The sequence below is a fragment of the Suricata suricatta genome, chromosome 3 (assembly GCF_006229205.1).
Source record: "Suricata suricatta isolate VVHF042 chromosome 3, meerkat_22Aug2017_6uvM2_HiC, whole genome shotgun sequence".
NCBI lineage: Eukaryota > Metazoa > Chordata > Mammalia > Carnivora > Herpestidae > Suricata > Suricata suricatta.
In genome coordinates this window covers 171989645-172005429 of record NC_043702.1, presented here as the reverse complement: position 1 = coordinate 172005429, position 15785 = coordinate 171989645, and positions in this window count along the sequence as shown.

Here is a 15785-nt window from a genome sequence, read left to right as displayed (position 1 = left end):
TCCTTCCATGTTGACAACAGTTTATCACTACAGAATGAAAGAAATAAGTCAACAAAGTACTTTTCAACCTTGGTTTGCGAGCATAATTCGTTCTGAAAACATGCATGTAATCCAAAGCACTTGTATATCAATGTGAATTTCCCCATAAGAAATAAAGGAACCTCAGATGATTCGTTCCAAACCCCAAACTATGCATACAAAAATGATTACATTACTGTAATACAATACAAAATAATAACAAAAATACAAAATATAAAGAAAAATAAACAAATTAACCTGCTCTTACCTTTGGAAACCTCCATGGCTGGTGGGAGGGAGACAGAGAGGAGGGTTGTTGTGAAGGACGAGGTTCACTGTCACTGACGGGTGTTGGCTACGGTACAGGATTGATGGAACTGGCAGTAAGGCAGCAGAGAAAAGGGTATATATCTGCAGACAGCCTGACCTAGAATGAAGGCATTCCTAAGCTTTCTCTTAGATGGAAAAGCAAAGGATTGTCCATAGGTGCTTTGAAGTGACCAAAAAAAAAAAAAAAATACACTAGTGCCGATTGTGGGCACCTTCCAACATTCTGAAAAGTCACTGATTTCTGCCAAACACCGTGGCCTAAGACTGAGCATCTGATCATACATGATCACTCACAATCCTGCAGAGAGAGTGAGAGAGAGACAGAGAGAGAGAGAAGAACCGTTGGCTCAGTTGGGATCATGTGACATTTGGCATCACATACTACTCGTATTGCAAGGCATCGCTCATTTATGAAGTTAAAATGTATTAGAATTTCTGTATAAGTCTAATTACATGAAATAGAAGTTGGGGTTTTGATTTTTTACTTTACTTTTCTGTTTGGAGTGTCATTGTAACTAATGTATTGTAAATGATGGAAAATAATTGCATATGTTAAAAAAAATAAATTGTTATATTAAAAAAAAAAAGAAATGTTTGCTCATCTTGCAGAACACTCCCAGAAAAGTACTCGCAATCCAAGGTTTTACTGTATGCAGGTCTATATATGCAGTGTGTATATATAGTATATAGAAAGAGATGGATATAGGATATAGAAATAAATATATATACTTATATATAAGTATGTAAATAGTTTAGTCTATAGGAAAGGTATGGTATACATATATAGTATATAGAGATATAAGTGTACATAGCACATAGAAATAGGTATATATGCTTGTTTCTTTCCTGCTAAAGTAAGAACACTGATGATAACACGGAATAAGGAAGTAACCAGAATTGGCCCTGAGACATCCACCCAGTGAGTCACATGGATGCATGACTTCTGACTTCTTTCCACATCGCAGCAAAAGAAAAACAGTGGTTTTTGTAAAACACAATGGGGTGAACAGAAAGACTGCTTGCCGGCCCTGAAAACAGCCAGGGGAGGTGATTTCCTCGGGCTCTCTCTTGTCTCTCCTACCGCTCCAGGGGAGAGGTGTCCAGAGAGGGGTCAGTTGTTCACCTCAGTTCTGTCTTTTGGGAAGCCCTGCTCTCAGAAGACCTGAAGGGAAGGGCCCCAAAAGGCTGTGGAAAGAAAAGCCTGTGAAGTGAGGAGGAGGGTGGGGCTTAGGGAAGGAGACCTGATCCCTGTCATCTGACTCGATCTTTAGGAGTCTAATCGCTCATTCCTTTGTTACCTGTCAGTGGACGGACATGCAGACTCCGTGCTCGAAGTCAGCAGTGATTTGTGTTCTCCCCTGGGTTGTTAGATGGGCATGCGTGTCTCCACAAGAGGACTACAGGCCCCATGGCTCACTGAGAGGACCTGGACAGTGGCCACCAAGGTTTTTGGACCGCTAACAAAGAAATGACCAGCACTCAGTAAGAAGAGCTAGGAGAGGACAGCACAGGAGAATAGAAAAGGACAAAGACCCCAATCCAGGAATTAAGGGCAAAGTGGATTTTGCAAGGGCAGGGGGAAACACTCAGAAGGTTCTAGGATGATTTTGAAAACCCAGGCCAGGAGAAGACACCTCATTTGTGAAATAAGGGCAAAACCGGGTACACTCTGGGGCACCTGGATGGCTCAGTCAGTTAAGCGTCCAACTTGATTTTTGCTCAGGTCATGATCCACGGTTTAAGAGTTTGAGTCCCACGTCAGTCCCTGTGCTGACATTTTGGAGCCCAGAGCCTGGAGCCTGCTTCGGATTCTGTGTCTCCTTCTCTCTTTCTCTATACCTTCCCCACTTGCATTCTCTATTTCAAAATAAATAAATAAACATTGAAAAACACTGGGCACTCTCCAAGGGAAGGAATTACCCCTGCAGAAATCTATGTGGCAAATTTGACATAATAATGATGATCATTCGTGTAGTATTTTATAAGCCTCTATGCTTTGCAAGTATAAAATAATTTAACCCCCACAAGAATTACTTAAATAAGATTCCACTGTGCTCCCCATTTCCCAGATGGGATTGAGTGTCTGGTCCAAGGTCATGGAGCAAGAAAATGGTAGAGATAACATTGATTGAATCAGGGACACGGGCTCAAAGGCCCTTCTCTAACCATGATATTGCCCTGCCTTCAGGATAGTAAGGCTTCCCATTATGTGTGAAGCCCCCCTTAGCTATCAGGAGCACCTAAGTGTTAGGTACCTTGCATGTTTTATTTCCTCTCGTCTTTATAGAACTGTGTGGTGGAGAGTATATATATATATGTACATATATATATATATATACATGGCGAGAAAAATGGATGTTTACAGAGAGGCTGTGTGTTTTACTGGCATCAATAAAAATGGCAGAAATGGGGTTTGGACCAACACCTTCCCCTCTCTGTGTGGGATGTCCAGATCTGACCCACAGGGGCCTCGTTCGGGCCCTGCTGTCTCCAAGCAGTGCTGCAATCATGGAATCAAAGCTTCGTAAGCAGGAGGGGATGTGAGCTGCAACGCTCTGCAGAGAGGACAAGGCCGCAGGTCTTGCCAAGGTCATGCCCGTCTGGTGGACTGCAGACCCAGGATTGGTCTGTGTCTTTTCACAGCAAGTCCAGGAACCTTTGTGGTGTTTTGTTTTGTTTCACTTGTACAGAAAGATTAAAAACAATTTTATGAGGACAGTGACCTGTTTGCCATGTTCCAGACCTGTCTTTGTCATGAATGAGTCATGTATCCTCAGCAGGGCCTGTCACCTCCCTGATCCTCAATTCACTGGTCTGAAAAGTGAAAAGACTGACCTGGATGATCTCAGCCAAGGAAGCAGTTGGGAGCCAGGGGAGAATAGAGGGTGTAGGGAGAGGCCTGGGCTTCCAGTCCCCAGGTCTACGTCCTATTTCAGTCTGTTTTCCACTTTCTCTATGTCTGCTTCATATATTATTGTTCTAAGGTTATTTGTTTGAAAATAGGAGATTGGATGATTTCCTGGATGTCTCTGCTGTCTTTAAGAGGCTCTGCTTCTTGCCAGAAGCTGGGCTGCAGATGTGGGACCGACATGAAGAAGCAGAGCATCCCTGATCCCCGGCGGCCCACCCATGGCAGACACAAATACATGCTGAGCAGATACTACAAGGCAGTGTCCTCACAGGAAGGGTCAAGAGTAGGGCCTCGGGCATGAGGATTGGGGTCTGGGAACCAATGCCTAGGTGTGGTTTAACTTAGTTAAGAAATTCCCACTAAAGGCCAGGGGGAGGGGTGCAGTGAGGATGGGGAAACTGAGGCAGGTTTGAGCCCTCTGATATACACTCATGACTCTTCTGTCACTGGGTGCACTAAGAAACTAAGGATGAGTCTTTCAGTAGATCCAGGGGCCAGGGGCCAGGGAAGGTAGACTTAGAGTCTCGATGAGCTCTAACACTTCCTGAATCTATTGTCTGTAATTGCTTCTCCCACGTACCCCCCGCTTATATGCCCATCCTCTGCGTCCATGCCAGATTGTCCCTCATCATCAAACCATCTCCTTACCTACTTATATGGGTCCTTTTCAAAACATGTACTCCTGCCCCCACTCCCTGCCCCAGACATGAACACTAGATCTGTCCTTTTTCTGGCAGCCTCCACTAGTCCTATAACATTCTGAACCTCAGTTTTCTCATGTATAAAGTTATATCCCCACTTGAGTGGGTGCTCAATAAATAGTGTTTCTGCTGTTACAACTAGTTTGTTGGTGGTAGATATTTAGGTATTGACTAAAGTTACTGATGGTTGGTCTGAATGGCCTGAGAGAGCAGGAACTCTGAATGTCATTTCAGCTGACCTCAATGAATAAACCCACATGGTCAGTGTCTGTTCTGGGTAAGCCCTCAGAGCCTCAGGCCTCTCCTTGTAAATGGGAAGTCCACACGTGTCCCTCCTCCCTGCCTCGGGGCAGAAGCACTCCAGAGATGGGAGGGCGTTTGGTGGGTAGCCACGTGTGGGGCCTAAGGGAACCCTTCCCTTAGGAAGGATCGGTGTCCAAGGGCTGGATGACGACCTAACTTAGTTTAAAACTCCTACTACTGGTGGGGGCGGGGGCAGTGAGGATGGGGAAACTGAGGCGTGGTCTGAGACCTGTGATATGCTAGTGAGTCTCCTGTTTCTGCCACGTCTGACACAGGAACTGGGTGCAAGAAGAGGCTCTCTGCTCAGGCCGGCCATGTGAGATGGCCCTGGCAGTTTTGAGCAGTGTGTCTGAAACCATCCCCCTGCTGCTCAGTTGGAAATCAAGCAGTTTCACTGAACTTCCATATCCTTAACCAGCCCAGGCTTCTGCTTCCCCTCCACCTTGGTCCAGCAGGGGCCCGTCGGAGCCACCGCTGAATGGTCACCTGCCTCACAAATCCTGTCAGGGAGCCGGGCACCTAGATGTCCCACTGGGAAGCGTGAAGCCCAGCCCCATCCAGCTACGGAATCTCTCCCACCAAACTCTTCTCTGAGCACCTCCGGGGACAGAGGAAGGCGCTAACAAGTTTGCTAATAGGAAGGCAAACAAGCTGTTTAATTGAGCTGGGGAAACCAGAGGGTGAGGCAAGAGTCTTGTTCCCGGGAGGGGGCTCAGCCTGCTTAATGAATCGCAGTCTGAACTTTGGTAATTACCAGTATTTTGTCTGCAGAGATCCACCCCGCCCCAGCCCCCCACCAGAGTTGTGAGTTGTGGAGTCTTTTCTGCTTGCCTCCCTCAATTAATACTAATTGGGAACATGGGAACGCAGCCCCAGGATGTCAAAAAAGGCAGCTTCAGAACACCACACTCCTGAGAGTCTCGTCCCCAGGCCTGGCAGGAGAGAGATACCGGGGTCCCAGCTTTGCCTGAGCCACACCGAAGAGCATCTGTCCCCACAGTCACAAGAGCCTGTGGGTGTAGTGTGGCTTCTGCAGGCCTGTTTCCATGTAGGCTCTGACTCTGCCTAACAGGTTCAGAGTCGGCCACACACTTTCCCTGACCTGTAGTTCTGTGCTACATGAAATATGGAGATGGGATTTTTGAGTGGCGTGGTTCCTTTGAACTCTAATTTTATTAACTATGATAGATGTGGGGGTTTTTCCTTCGGATACCCAGGAAAAGAGCCTGAAGATTCAAGAGTAGTAGACTAACTTACCCTTTAAAAAAAAAGTTTTGGGGCGCCTGGATGGCTCTGTTGGTTGAGCGTCTGGCTTCAGCTCAGGTCATGATCTCACGGTTTGTGAGTTCGAGCCCTGCGTCAGGCTCTGAGCTGTCGGCACTTAGCTGGAGCCTGCTTCAGATTCTGCGTCTCCCTCCCTCTCTGACCCTCCCCTGCTTGAACTGTCTCTATCTGTCTCTCAAAAGTAAATAAGAACATTTAAAAAAAAGAATTAAAATTAAAAAAAGAAGTTTCTTGAGGGTGGAGGAAGTGAAAGAGAAAAGGGAACACAATACACGCATTTGTGCCCCGCTCTCCCAAAAGAGAGGCAGAGACCAACATAAGCTCAGAGGAAGGTCTTGCCACACTTGTTTGCTCTTTCAGATATGTGTTAAAACTCTCGTTTCCTTTTTAAGAAAAAATAAAATGGTCTGGTCCCCGGCCGTCAGCACATGCCTGCGTGTCCGTGTGCCTGTTCCTGTTCCAGGGCGCTGTGCCTCCTGGCTGCTCAGGTGACTCAGTCATCAGGCACGAGTGCAGCGTCCAGTACTGGTAATCAGACAGGGAGCACTCGGTCCAGGAAGCCTTGTGTCTGAATTCCACCTTGCACAAATCAGCAGTTATGAAATGTAGTGCAAGTTAGCGAACCTCTTTTTGCCTCATTTTCAAAACTGAAAATGTCAAAAACACCCACCTCTAAGATTGGCGCAGGAACTGAGATCATTTGTGTTGGCACGTGCGAGGAGCTACGAGAACAGAGTCTAACTCGGTCGATTGCTGCTACAGGTGACATTATAGTTACACAACTAATGCCTCACAGAACCAAAGAGACGACTCTTAAATCTGTGAGTATCAGTCCATTGAGGGGTTTGACAAAGGGCATAAACCCAAATGAGTTTTAGGTCTGTGGTCACCGTGTCCCTCCAGAAGCCCCACGACCACACACAGACTGATTGACAGTGGTCAGAACCACTTGTGACACCAAGCCTGACAGTTCCCTTCCAGGACCCCAGGGCGCATTTAGGAGATCCCACCTAGAACATATGATGTCGCAACCAACTAATGTGTACCAGCCTTCACGAGTTATTGGGAGGAATCAAGAGACGTGAGAAAGGAACCTGACCAAAACCTAGTACAGAAGAGAAGTTCAGTCAATATTAAGGCCCTGTCACCTCCCCTTTTAGAGATGCCCCACCCCACCCCTGCCACCAAAGTGAGATCACTTATCAGCTTGCCCACAGGGTTCATGTTAGCTCTGGTCTTCCTGTGTGTTCTGTTGCAAAGAAATCTTCAGGTGCCTTTAAATAACATAGCACAGACTTTCCTTTTTTTTTTTTTTATAATAGTTTATTGTCAAATTAGTTTTTATATAACACCCAGTGCTTCTCGTTTAGGGGGTTTTAGGTTCACAGCAAAACTGAGAAGAAATTACAGAGGTCCATTATACCTCCTTCCCCGCACATGCACGGCTTCTCTCCACCTCCCCTCTTCCCCCCCCCCCACATCAGCATCCTGCACCGGAGTGGTCCATTTATGACCATCGATGATGATGCATCAATATCACCCAGAGCCCACAGTTTGCATTAGGACTCAGTCTTGGTGGTGTACATTCTATAAGTCTGGACAAATGTACAATGACTTGTATCCATTAGAGTATCATTCATTATAGTTTCACTGTGTTGCACCTATTTCTTCCCTACTCCCTAGCAGTCACAGATCTTTTTCTGGGTCCTCACCTTTGCCCTCTCCTGAATGTCCCACAGTTGGAATTATTCAGTATGTAGCATTTTCTCATATTGGCTTCTGTCACTTAATATCATGAAGTTAAGGTACCTCCGTGTCTTTTTATGATTCAACAGCTCATTTGTGTCTATGACGACCCATTGTCTGAATGTATGTATGATGTTAGTTTGGATTAAGACAATCAGCCTTCTCCTTTTCTGTAGAGAGCCTCAGGACGTTTGCCCACTTTAGCTTTGGGGAAGCCTCATCTACCTGGCAGATCAGGTGGGAGCTTACCACAATACAGTCTGCTGGCTGATGCCGTTTATGTGACATGTCAGGGTCTGTGCTGCTCCAGAATGCATCCCCTGTGCCACAGAAACAAACACTGCAGGACAAAGGGTTGATCAGGCCCCCTGATCTTCAAGAAGCTCTGGGGTCTTCCAGACCTTTCCAGGCTTCCACACTGTGATAATACGAGTCCGCTACCCAATCTTATTTACCCACGATTAATGCAGAAAGCGTGTGTAATCATGATTTTAATCATTGAGATAATGCAGCCTAGTCAAGAGGCAACTGGCGCCAAACTCTTTTGATATATTTGAGCAAGGACTTATATTTATAATGACCTTCTATGTCTTTGAGGCTTCAGGTTTGCCAATTACTAAAAGCTGGGTGAATGAGTAGGTACGATTTTATTTATTTATTTATTTATTTATTTATTTATTTATTTTTATTTTTTCTGTTTATTTATTTTTTAACATATGCAATTATTTTCCATCATTTACACTACAGTAGTTACAATTACACTCCAAACAGAAAAGCAAAGTAAAAAATCAAAACCCCAACTTCTATTTCATGTAATTAGACTTATACAGAAATTAGAAGGTTATGTAACAACTAGTTAATCACCTAATTTCACAGCTATCTGAAGTGGGGATCATTATATAGCAGCTTATCTATGATACATTCAAGATACATGATACAATTAATTACTTGTCCATAAGCTAAAATACAGCCTGCTTAAAACCTATCCTTAAATTCCACCTCTATACTACAATATACTTGAGGTCCATGCAAAAAAGTAGCTACCTTTTATATAGGAAATGGATGGTTAAGTCTTTGGTGTTGTAAAAGCAACTTCATTTAATCATAACCACCCCCACCACCAAAAAAAGAAGAGGAAAAAAAAAGTAACGAAAATAATAAGGGAAAAACGCAAGACACACTTCCTAGGGGGAAAAAAATTAAAAAACAAAACAAAACAAAACAAAAAAAACCCCCAAAAAACCCAGTATGTAATTTCTGTCCTTGATGGAATGGGGTACGATTTAAACCAAAGCAGTTTCACAGAAGGCTCGCCTCCTTTCCAAAAAATGCAGTCAAGTACTAGTAGATCTAGATGCATCTACCAACATCTCCTGCCACTGCTGGTCCTTGGACAGGGACGTTATGGGGATGTAGCTGGGCGGTGAGCCTTTCCCCATCAATAGGCTGAGCCTTATCCCAGGGCCTGTGGGTTTCTAATAACCCACATGTAAGTGAGCTAAAAAATAAAATTCTAGTGTTCAAACTCCTTCCAGCTCCTGATATTTTTAAGTCAAAAAAGCAAAAGAGGAATTACTTAGCTATTATTTCTCCTTGTGGCAAAATTACTATTTACAGACAGAAAACTTCAATTTTTCTGGCTGCTGAAATAGAAATCTACAAGCCTGAGAGGTGGAGACTCAAAATCACTCCCTAATTCTGTAACTTCTTTCCTCTTAGAAGTTAGCACAGTGTAAGGGGCGTCTGGGTGGCTCAGCCAGTTAAGTGCCTAACTTTGGCTCAGGTCATGATCTTGCAGTTTGTGAGTTCGAGCCCTGAGTCCGGCTCTGTGCTGACAGCTTAGAGTCTGCTTTGAAGTCTGTGTCTCTGCCTCTCTGTCCCTCCCCTTCTCACTCTCTGTCTCTCAATAATAAATAAACATTGAAAAAAAAAGAAAAAAAAAAGAAGTTAGCACAGTGTGACATGAACGTCAACAACCAGGTTGGCAACTGGGTTCTTTCTAACTAGTGCCATTTTTCCTTGCTCTCTGCCAGAGAGCTTCATTTTCTCCGCCCTCCATGAGATGATAACATCCTGAAGGTGCTCTGCAGAGCACTTCTCTGACCTTTTATTCATTCAGTCAAGACCGTGGTCCCTGCATTTCTGAGCACTGCCATGGAGGATGCACCCAGTGAGGTGAGGTCTGTGAAAATTCCTCCAGAGAAGCCCTGGGGGTAGAGCCGGAAACCACAAGATCACAGTGGAGAATACATTATAGGATTGTCTGGGAACATAAGGCTGTGTCAGCAATACCCAGACAAGTGAAACCAGATTCTCATCCTTCCCCTATCTCGGTGGAAGATACATACCTTTTATTATTCCACCACCGAGGCCTAAACAAAGGGAAATGTGTTTTGTCTATAACAAATTTTAAATTCATTCTCTCATGTGTCCTGACATACATTGGCATTTAGAGGAAAGCTTTGTTTTGTTCACTGAGGGGTGAGTAGGAAACTTGGAGACTGGTGCTGGGCCTGCGTAAAAGACAAGACAGGAACGTGAGAAAATCGTCATGAGCTAATATTAAGCAAAAGAAGAATCAGGACGTAAAAGCTCTATTCTGTGGTATTAATACTAAGGTATTATCCGAAATCTAGAGTACGCATAAAGAGATACTTTCTCAGTTCCACAAACACAGTTACACCAAAACATGGCTTCTTTTCTTTGTCATGAGTCTGTTTTATTTATTCTGAATTTTATTCTACGACGAAGGCCAGAGGCATTATTTCAACACTTTTTGGATAGCTCCTCCTTTACTTAGTCACGGACAACTTTCAGTGGTGCCAAGGGACAAGGGAGAGTTTTAAATGTGTTACTTAGCTTTGGTATATATTTTGATTTTTTTTAATTTCCAAATTCTATTTCAATTCAAGTTAGTTAACATATAGTATAGTCTTGGTTTCAGGAGTAGAATTTAGTGATTCAACACGGACTTCTCATAGCCGGTGTTCATCACAGTAAGTGCCCTCCTTCATGCCCATCACCCATTTAGCTTCCCCCCCCCCCACCTCCCTCCGTCAACCCTTGGCTTGTTCTCTACCATTAAGAGTCTCTTCTAGTTTTGCTTCCCTATTTTTCCTTTCCCCTATGTTCATCTGTTTTGGTTCTTCAGTTCCATATATGAATGAAATTATATGGTATTTGTCATTCTCTCACTGATGTATTTTGCTTAGCATAATGCACTCTAGTTCCATCCACATCGTTTCAAATGGCAAGATTTTAAAAAGATTTCTTTTTGATGGCTGAGTAATATTCCACTGTATATCCATAACACCTCTTCTTTATCCATTCATGAGCTGATGGATATTTGGGCTCTTTCCTTACCTGGGCCATTGTTGATCGTGCTGCTATAAACATTGGGGTGCATGTGCCATCTTCCCGTCAGTATTTTTGTATCCTTTCAGTAAATATCTACTAGTGCAATTGCTGATTGTGAGGTAGTTGCAGTTTTAGTTTTTTTGAGAAACCTCCATACTATTTTCCAGAGTGGCCACACCAGTTTGCCTTCCCACCAACACTGTAAGAGGGCTCCCTTTCTCCACATCCTCACCAACACCTGTTGTTTCCTGAGTTGTTAATTTTAGCCATTCTGACAGGTGTGAGGTGGTATCTCATTGTGATTTTGATTTGTATTTCCCTGATGATGAGAGATGCTGAACATCTTTTCATGTGTCTGTTGGTCATCTGGATGTTTTCTTCAGAAAAATGTCTGTAGATTTTGTATGGTCAGGTACACAATGAATATTTTCTAATTATTTCATGTGTGCTTGAGAAGAGTTTATAAATGTGGGATTCAGAATCCTATAAGTTAGATAAAGTTTCTTAAGCTTGTAAATTCTGTTGGTCAAATCTTCTAAATCTAAATCTTAGCTACTTTTAAAATTTTCTCTTTCAAAAATTGAGAGAGATGGTAAAATCTCTACCTCTAATGTTGATTTTATCAATTTCTCATTGTCATTCTCTTGATTTCAACCATGTTTTTATATATAGTTTGCACACTTATACAAGTATATATACCATGTTTGCATATGTGAAAATAAAGGAAACAAATTTGCTATATGCTGCTATAATTCTAAAGTGATAAACTTTATATATATATATATATATATATGTATGTATATATATATATATATATGTTCATGTGTACGTATTATTATAGAAGTAGATAATTTAACTTTCATTTTCTTGGGAGTTGAATATTTTGTCCTTATGTAATAAAACTCCACCTGTATTGATATCTTTTTTCTAAATCTTTATTTTAAGCTATCCTACTAAACTGGCTTTCTTCAAGGTAAGGCTTGAATAATGTAACCTTTTCTAAGGTTTTGTGAAGTGACTTAGTGCTTTATGTTCATTTGGTCAACGATGTATAGCTGGATTTATTTTTTAATCTAACTTGAAAGCATTGGTCTCTGAGCTGGTGAGTTTGATCCATTTATGTATTTTATTACTATGTTTTAATTTGATTCTCCCATCTTGGTTTATTTCAGTTTGCTTTCTTTTTCTCCCTTCTTGCCAAGTCTCCTTAAAAACTTTTTATCTACTGAAAAATAGTTTGTTGTTGTTGTTGTTGTTGTTGTTAATCTATCTTCTTAAATGTCTTAGGAAACTCTCATATGCTCTGGTTCTTAACCTCTGATTACTATGTTGATATACTTCCTGTTTTCTTGTCTTTCATTCAGGCGTCACTTATTTATAAGACTGCTGATGAAGGTATTTGTTATTGCTTACTCCCTTTTTGTCCTCCAACATTCTTTAAATTTATTTTTTTCTATTTAAATAGTTCTTGCCAAAGAGTGGTTGGTGTGGGTCTTTGTTATGCAAAATTTCTGAAGCCTTGAATCTGAGAATTAATTTGCTTTAATTGTGATAAAATACATGTAACATAAAATGTACAATCTTAACCATTGTTAACTATACCGTTCAGTCGTGTTAAGTACATTTACATGGCTGTGTGACCAATTTTCAGACCTCTTTTCACCTTGCAAAGCTGAAACTCTGTCCCCATTGAACATTCTCCCAATTCTCCCTCCCCCAAGCCCTGGGAAACACCAGAAATATTACTTTCTGCCCTTGTGAATTTGAATACTCCTTGTACCTCATACAAGTATAATCATGTAAGTTTTGTCTTTTTGTGACTATCTTATTTCACTTAGCATAATGTTCTCAAAGTTTATCCATGCTGTGGTGGTTATCAGATTTCCTTCCCTTTTTTTTTCATTTTGCTATAAATGATCATATTCATTCATTCATTCATTCATTCATTATTTTAAATCAAGTATAATTAATGTATAGTGCTATATTCATTTCAGATGTACAATAAAAAAAAGTCTTTTAAATATAAACAAACTAGCGGTTGCCAGAGAGGAGTTTGGGAAGGGAATGGGTGAAATGGGTGGTAGGGGTTAAGAATATAGTTACTGGGATGCCTGGGGCGCTCAGTTGGTTAAGGGTCTGACTCTTGATTTCCCCTAAGGTAATGATCTCATGGTTGTGCAACTAAGCCCCACATCAGGCTCTGCACTGAGCATGGGTCTCCTTAAGATTTTCTCTCTCCCTCTGTCACTACAACCTGTGTATGCACACCCTCTCTCTTTCTCTCAAAACATAAATAAATAAATAATTTTAAAGTAAATTTAAAAAGCAAAAGAATGCACTTATTGTGATGAAAATTTCTTTCTTTTTTAAGGTGAAATAATTTTCCATTGAATCATATACCACATTTTATTTATTCACTTACCCACTAATGAACACTTGTATTGCTTCAATGTTTTGGTTATTGTGAATAATTCTGCAATAAAAATGGGTATGTAGATATTCCTTTGAGGTACAATTTTCACTTCTTTGTGGGTATTCCTGGAGAATAATAATTCTATTTGGAATTTTAAAAAATATTTTATTTTTGAGAGAGACAGAGCATGAGTGTGGGAGGGGCAGAGAGAGAGGGAGACACAGAAACTGAAGCAGCTCCAGGCTCTGAGCAGTCAGCACAGAGCCCAAAGCGGGGCTCCAACTCACAAACCATGAGATCATGACCCAAGCTGAAGTCAGATGCTTACTGACTGAGTCACCTAGGCACCCCTAATTTGTAATTTTTTGAGGGTTCTCCATATTGTTTTTATAACCACTGGATCATTTTCCATTTCTCACAGCAGCACAACACGGGTTCTGACTTCTCTACATCCTCACCAACATTTGTTATTTTCTGTTTGATAGTAGCCATCTTAATGGGTGTGGTCCAGTATCTCATTGTGCTTTCAGTTCTTATGATGATTACTTTATAATGAGTATTGATTATCATTGAGAATTTTCTCATATGCTTTTGTCCATTTGTATAGCATTTTGAGAAAAAAAGTCTATTCAAGTTCTTTGCTCATTTTTAAATCAGGTTGTTTTTCTCTGAGTTGTAGGAGCTTTTATCCATTCTAGATATTAATGCCTTAGTGGATATATATTTTGCAAATATTTTCTGTCATTCCAAAGGGAAAGGTTTCGTCTTCACTCTTAATTTTGTAGTTTGACTCACAGAAGTTTTTAATTTTGATGTGGTCAGATTTATGTGTTTATCTTTTATTGACTGTACACTGGCTGTCACATTGAAGAAACCATTGCCAACTCCACTGTCATAAACCTTTTCCATAATGGTTTCTGAGAGTTTTACCATTTTATCTCTTATGTTTATCTCTTTAATACATTTGAGTTAATTTTTGTATATGACATAAGTCCAATTTCATTCATTTGCATATGAATATCCTGACAGCTCAGTATCATCTTTGAAACTTATTTAATTTTTATTATTTATTTTTGAGAGAGACAGAGTGTGATTGGGTGAGAGCAGAGAGAAAGGGAGACACAGAACCTGAAGCAGCTCCAGGCCCAAGCTGTCAGTACAGATCTAGATGTGAGGCTTGAACCCATGACCCATGAGGTCATAACCTGAACTGAAGTCAGATGCTTAACCAAAAGAGCCACCCAGCTGCCCCATGCCCACCATCATTTTGGGAGAAAGACCTAAAACCAAAAACTGTCCTTTACCAATTAAAAGATCTTGGTGCTTCTGTCAAAAATCACTTAACCAACCATTCTGACTGGTGTAAGATGATATCTCATTGTGGTTTTGACTTGAATTTCCTTGATGGCTGATAATGTTGAGCATCTTTTTGTGTGTCTGTTGGCCATCCCGATGTCTTCTTTGGAAAAATGCCTGTTTAGGTCCTCTGTCCATTTTTAATCAGATTATTTGCTTGTTTTTAGTGCTGAGTTGTATGAGTCTTTTATATATTTTGGATATTAACCCCTTATTTGATATGTCATTTGCAAATGTCTTCTCCCATTTAGTAGGTGGCTTTTTTGCTTTTTTGACTGTTTCCTTTACTTTGCAGAAGCTTTTTATTTTGGTGTAGTCCCAATAATTCATTTGGCTTTTGTTTCCTTCCTCTGAGGAGACATATCCATAAATATGTTGCTAAGGTCAATGTCTAGGAGACTACTTCCTATGTATTTTTTAGAGATTTTATGGTTACAGGTCTCACATTTAGGTCTTCAATCCATTTTGAGTTTATTTTTGTGTATGGCGTAAGAAAGTGGTCCAGTTTCATTCTTTTGCATGTAGCTGTCCAGTTTTCCCACTGCCATTTGTTGAAGAGGCTGTCTTTCTCCATTGTATTTTCTTACCTCCTATGTTATAGACAAACAAGTGTTGCTGAGTATGTGGAGAAAAACGGAATCCTATACACTGTTGGTGAGAATGTAAACTGACGCAACCAGTTTCCTCAAACAACTAAGAATAGATATACAATATGATCCAGTCATTCCACTGCTGAGTCTGCCCAAAGAAAATGAGAACACTAATTCAAAAAGCTATGTGAACCGCTATGTTTATTTTAGCATTATTTGCAATTGCCAAGATATGGAAGCAATCCAAGTGTCCATCCACAGAGGAATGGATAAAGAAGATGTGTTATACCTACAATGGGATATTAGTCAGCCATAGAAGAGAATGAAATTTTGCCATTTGTAACGACATAGATGGACCTGGGGAGTATTATTCTAAGTAAAATAAGTCAGACAGAGAGAGACAAACACCATCTGATTTCACTTCATTGTGGGACCTAAAAAACAAAACAAGGAAGCAAGCAAACAAACAAACAAACCAGACTCATAAGTGCAGAGAAAAACTGTGATCACCCAAGGGGAAGGAGGGTGGGGGATGGATAAAAGGGATGAAGAGGTACAAACTTTCAGCTGTAAAGAAATTAAGTCACAGGGACAAAAAGCACAGCATAGGGAATACAGTTAATAATATTGTTAAACTTTATATGGTAACAGGTGGCAACTACACTTCCTGGTGGTAAGCACTGTGGAATGTGTAGAATTATCTAATCACATGTTGCACACCTGAAATTAATAAAACATGGCACGTCAACTATACTTCAATTCAAAAAGTTCGATTT